The following is a 6569-nucleotide window of genomic DNA, read 5'->3' on the forward strand; positions in this document are numbered from 1 at the left end:
TAAGAGACAAAGAAGGATACTACATTTTAGTGAAAGGGACAATCTGTCAAGAAGATCGAACGATCATAAATATTTATGCCTCTAACAAGGGTGCCTCTAAATACGTGAGACAAACGCTGGTAAAACTAAGTGAAAAAATAGATACATCTACAATTATAGTGGGGGATTTTAATACACCACTATCAACTCTGGACAGAACATCTGAAAAGAGAATGACTAAAGAAAGAGAACATTTGAACAGTATATTAGAAGAGCTGGATCTAATAGACATATATAGATCATTACACCCAAACACAGCAGGATATACATTTTTCTCAAGCGCACATGGAACATTCTCCAAGATAGACCATATGCTAGGCTACAAAGAAAGGCTTAATGAATTTAGAAAGATCAAAATCATACAGAACAATATCTCTGATCACAGTGGAGTGAAGCTGGAAATTTTCAAGGGACGGAGGCCCAGACTTCACACCACAATTTGGAAATTAAACAGCACACTCTTAGAAAAACAGTGGGTCAAAGAGGAAATCTCAAAAGAAATCAATGACTACCTTGAATCAAATGATAATGATAACACAACATACCAAAATTTATGGGATGCAGCAAAAGCAGTACTGAGAGGGAAATTTATAGCCATAAACTCATATATCAAAGAAGAAGAAAGAGCAAAAACTGAAGAACTAACTGCTCTTTTGACGGAATTAGAAAAACAACAACAAAGTAACCCAACAGGAAGAAGAAGGAAGGAAATAACAAAGATAAGAGCAGAACTACATGAAATAAAAAATAAGAAAGCACTTGAAAAATAAACAAGACCAAGAGCTGGTTTTTTGAGAAGATCAACAAAATTGACAAACCTTTAGCGAGACTAACAAAGAGAAAAAGAGAAAAGATGCAAATACACAAAATAAGAAATGAGAAAGGTGATATCACCACTGATCCCACAGAAAAAAAGACTATCATAAGAGGATACTTTGAAAAACTATATTCCAACAAAAATGACAATTTAGAGGAAATGGACAAATTCCTAGAAACACATAAGCAGCCCATATTGATGAAAGAAGAAATTGAGGATCTTAACAAACCAATCACAAGCAAAGAGATAGAATCAGTCATTAAAAATCTCCGAACTAAGAAGAGCCCAGGGCCAGACGGCTTCACAGGTGAATTCTACAAAACATTCTGGAAAGAACTAACACCAATCCTGTTGAAACTATTCCAAAAAATCGAAACAGAAGGAACATTGCCAAACTCCTTCTATGAGGCCAACATTATCCTAGTACCAAAGCCAAACAAAGACACCACAAGAAAGGAAAATTACAGACCAATTTCTCTAATGAACCTAGACGCAAAAATACTTAACAAAATACTTGCTAATCGTATTCAACAACACATTAAACGAATTATACACCATGACCAACTGGGATTTATTCCAGGTATGCAAGGATGTTTCAACATAAGAAAATCAATTAATGTGATACACCATATAAACAGATTGAAGCAAAAAAACCACATGATTATATCTATAGATGCAGAAAAGGCATTTGACAAAATACAGCATCCCTTCTTGATAAAAACACTCCAAAAGATCGGAATACAAGGAAATTTTTTTAACATGATAAAAAGTATATATGAAAAACCTACAGCCAACATTGTTTACAATGGCGAAATCCTGAAATCCTTTCCTCTAAACTCAGGAACAAGACAAGGATGCCCATTGTCTCCACTTCTATTTAACATTGTCTTGGAAGTACTTGCACGAGCACTGAGGCTTGAACCAGATATAAAAGGCATTCAAATTGGAAAGGGAAGAAGTCAAAATTTCATTATTTTCAGATGACATGATCTTATACATAGAAAACCCTGAGAGATCTACAACAAAGCTGCTAGAACTCATAAATGAGTTCAGCAAAGTCGCAGGTTATAAGATCAATGCGCAAAAATCAGTAGCATTTCTATACACCAATAATGAGCAAGATCAGGAGGAAATCAAGAAACAAATACCATTCACAACAGTAAATTAAAAAAATCAAATACTTAGGAATAAATTTAACTAAAGAGGTAAAAAACTTATACACCGAGAACTATACAAGATTGTTCAAGGAAACAAAGAAAACCTAAATAAATGGAAGAATATTCCTTGTTCATGGATAGGAAGACTGAATATTATTAAGATGTCTATCCTACCAAAACTGGTCTACACATTCAATGCAATCCCAATAAAAATCAACACAGCCTTCTTTAAGGAACTAGAAAAACTAACTATGAAATTTATTTGGAAAGGAAAAAGGCCCGGATAGCCAAAGACATATTGAAAAAGAAAAACGAAATAGGAGGAATCACACTTCCTGACTTCAAAACATACTACAAATCGACAGTAGTGAAAACAGCATGGTATTGGCATAAGGAGAGACACACAGACCAATGGAATCGAATTGAAAGTTCAGATATAGAATCTCAGGTATATAGCCATATAATATTTGATAAAGCCACCAAACCCTCTCAACTGGGAGAGAATGGCCTATTCAACAAATGGTGCCTGGAGAACTGGATAGCTATATGTAGAAGAATGAAAGAGGATTACCATCTCACACCTTATACAAAGATCAACTCAAGATGGATCAAACACCTAAATATAAGAGCCAAGACCATAAAGATCTTGGAAAGAAGTGTAGGGAAACATCTACAGGACCTTGTAATAGGAAATGGCTTTATGAACTTCACACCAGAAGCACGAGCAGCAAAAGAACAAATAGATACATAGGACTTCCTCAAAATTAAAGCCTTCTGCACCTCAAAGGAGTTTGTCAAGAAAGTAAAAAGGGAACCCACACAATGGGAGAAAATATTTGACAACCATATATCTGATAAAAGACTTATAACTTGCATATTAAAGAACTCATAAATCTTGAAAACAAAAAGATAAACAACCCATTTTAAAAATGGGAAAAAGATTTAAACAGACAATTCTCCAAAGAAGAAATACAAATGGCTAAAAAGCACATGAAAAAATGTTCCAAATCTCTAGCTATCAGGGAAATGCAAATCAAATCTACAATGAGATACCATCTTATTCCCATAAGATTGGCAGCTGTGAAAAAAACAGAAGAATACAAATGCTGGAGAGGATATGAAGAAATGGGAACACTCATCCACTGCTGGTGGGAATGCAGAAGGATCCAACCATTCTGGAGGACAGTTTGGCGGTTTCTCAAAAAACTAACCATAGATTTGCCATATGACCCAGCAAAACCACTGCTGGGTATATATACCCATCAGAACTGAAAACAAGGACACAAACAGATATATGTACACCAATGTTCATAACAGCATTGTTTACTATCGCCAAAAGTTGGAAGCAATCCAAATGTCCATCAACAGATGAGTGGATCAATAAAATGTGGTATATACACACAATGGAATACTACTCGGCTGTTAGAACAAATACACTACAATCACACGTGATAACGTGGATGAACCTTGAGAATCTTATGTTGAGCGAAGCAACCCAGGCATTGAAGGACAAATACTGCATGACCTCAATGATATGAAATAAGCAAACTGCCTCAGATAGCTAGACACCGGAAAAGAGGCTTACAGGAAATTGGGGGGTGGAGGAAGGATGTGAGTTCACGTCTGCAGGGGTGGAATCTGTGATGAGCTGGTGGTAAGTATGAGCACAAAGAAGGGACAAAATGGGGGCAAGGGGTTGCTTCCGGGTGGGGCTTTGTGGGTTTGAGGGGGGCTGGGGATGGGAAGAGGGGTAATATTGTCCAAAAACTGGGGGGAGGGAGGGGCAACATACAAACATGGGAGAGTGTCAGGTGTTCGTTGAGAACAAAAGGTGGAGAAAATCGTATCAAAGTATAAGTAGGAGGGTCACCTGGTTAGGATGCTCAGGGGGTATGGTCTGATGCGGGACGGACTCAGGGCAAATAGCTGAAGGCTCATTTTGCCAAGGTCGGTTGTACCATTGGGAAGAGACCCAAGAAGTGAGAGTTGGGGTGGACCCACATCCTAGGGAGGACCAATGCCGTCAAATAGAGAGAACTGTATCTCTAGTGAGAAAGGATGGCTCCCAGGGCATTAGGGCAGTTGAGAAAGTCAGGCCCTGAATGCTGCTGCAACTATCTCTGGACATGGCCTCTCGGGAAATCGAGATTGGCTGGCATTGTGGGCCCCAAGGGGAGGGGAAAATGGATGTGGAATGGATGGAAACAAGGTAAATATGGGGGCAAGAGAGGAATTTTGTGAGAGTACACGAAGATGAATATAAAACATGTAATATTACTCCAAAAACATATAGGAGATGACAGACTAATCATGTAAACCATAAGGCAAAACATAGGATAACTAAACGGACTTTGGCCCAGTGGTTAGGGCATCCGTCTACCATATGGGAGGTCCGCGGTTCAAACCCCAGGCCTCCTTGACCCGTGTGGAGCTGGCCATGTGCAGTGCTGATGCGCACAAGAACTGCCGTGCCACGCAGGGGTGTCCCCGCGTGGGGGAGCCCCACGCGCAAGGAGTGCGCCCGTGAGGAAAGCCGCCCAGCGTGAAAAGAGAGAGCAGCCTGCCCAGGAATGGTGCCACCCACACTTCCCATGCCGCTGATGACAACATAAGCGGACAAAACAAGATGCAGCAAATAGACACCAAGAACAGACAACCAGGGGAGGGGGGGAAATTAAATAAATAAATAAATCTTTAAAAAAAGAAAAAAGAAAACTGTACAACCTAAAGTATGGACCATATAGTATGTCATCTTGTTTGAAAGCTATTGTCTCGGAATCTGTACATCAGTTTCAGGAAATATGATACGAACAAGTTAAGTGAATATCTCTGTGGAAGGGAAAAGGTTTTATGGTGAATCTGGGGAAGTACTGTATATTTTATATATGAATTTTGGTGATCTAAGACTCTTGTGAAGCTGACATTAGGTTGGGATTCACTTTACAGGAAGTTTTGGATCACAGAGTGGTTCAACAATGGCAGCGGAGGAATACTGATATAGGATGTTGACAGGATATATATGGTTGACAGGGAGTTATACAGGGCATATGCCCAGGGTATATAGTAATGTCTAGATATACTCATAGTGGAAACAATTAAAAACAACAGCTTGGGGGGTACTGGGCCCCTGGCCGGGGGGTCACTGTCGTGGACCCTAGGGGAGCAGCAGCAGTCCCCCAGGTGCAACGGCAAGAACCAGGAAGGAAGGAGGGCCCAAGAGTGGGCTCCTGATACTAATGGCTATGCTTTTGAGCCTATACACTTGCAATAAGAATAAGCCTAGAGTAGCACTGTGCCTGGGAGTTTCTCAAATGTTACTCAAATGTGGCCACTCTCACAGCCAAACTCAGCATGTAGATGCAGTGCATTCCCCCCAGCGTGGGACATGACACCCGGGGATGATCCTCCCTGGCACCGAGGGATCACTACCACATACCAGAAGATGCAACTAGAAAATGACTTTGAATTAAAGGTTCAATACGGATCAGCAGAATATCCCTGTCTACATATAATCACATGACTTCAAAATGCTGTTTAACCTAATGTAAGGGGGAAACGGAAAGGAGAAATGAGAATATAAGGCTATGAGTCTCTAAAAAAGAGTCTGGAGGTTGTCAGAAGGAATGCCCTTATGCACAACTGAGCAGAGTCTGAGAGACAGATAAAGTAGATACAACCCCAGGTATTGGTTCTTTTGAGGGATAAAGAGACCCACGGGTCCTATGCTCATGGCAGATGGGGTTCACTGCCATGGCAGATGGCCCTTCTTTGGAGCTGGTGTTTCTGCATGATGGAACTGGACTCAGAGGGGATCTCTCTTAACAAGACTTGCATGCTACTTTAATGGAATTGTAGTTGGTGCTGGGGTTTTAGATATATTTAGGGGTTCTGAATCTCTGGACTGATAATAAGACACCCAGGCCCAGAGCCTCAACAGACTTCAGCTCCTACACTTTGATTTATTGGACTTAACCCACTCAGCTAACATGGAGTTGAAGAAGGTCAACCACCACACCATGGAGCCTAGAGTGTCTACAACTGAAAGCAGGAGGAGTGCATCCAGTATCCATGTGGAATCTAAGCCCCCACTTGACATAGATGTGCAATGGACACAATCAATCCAATGTCCACAGAGAAAATGTGGAATGGGTGTGGGAAGGGTAGCCATGGTGGCTGCTGGGTTTGGGGAATGGGAGGAAGAGATGAGATGTGGAGGCGTTTTCGGGACGTGGAGTTGTCCTGGGTGGTGCTTCACGGACAATTACGGGACATTGTAGATCCCCCCAGGGCCCACTGGATGGAACGTGGGAGAGTGTGGGTTATGATGTGGACCATTGACTATGGGGTGCAGTGATGCTCAGAGATGTACTTTCCAGGTGCAATGGATGTGTCACGATGATGGGAGAGAGTGTTGCTGTGGGGTCAGTGGGGGGTGGGGGCCGTGGGGTTGAATGGGACCTCATATTTTCTGAATGTAAGTTTTAAAAATAAATAAATAATTAAAAATATATATATACTACAAAGTTACAGTAGTGAATATGGCATGGTATTGGCAC

The sequence above is a fragment of the Dasypus novemcinctus genome, unplaced genomic scaffold, assembly GCF_030445035.2.
Source record: "Dasypus novemcinctus isolate mDasNov1 unplaced genomic scaffold, mDasNov1.1.hap2 scaffold_124, whole genome shotgun sequence".
Taxonomy (NCBI): Eukaryota; Metazoa; Chordata; class Mammalia; order Cingulata; family Dasypodidae; genus Dasypus; species Dasypus novemcinctus.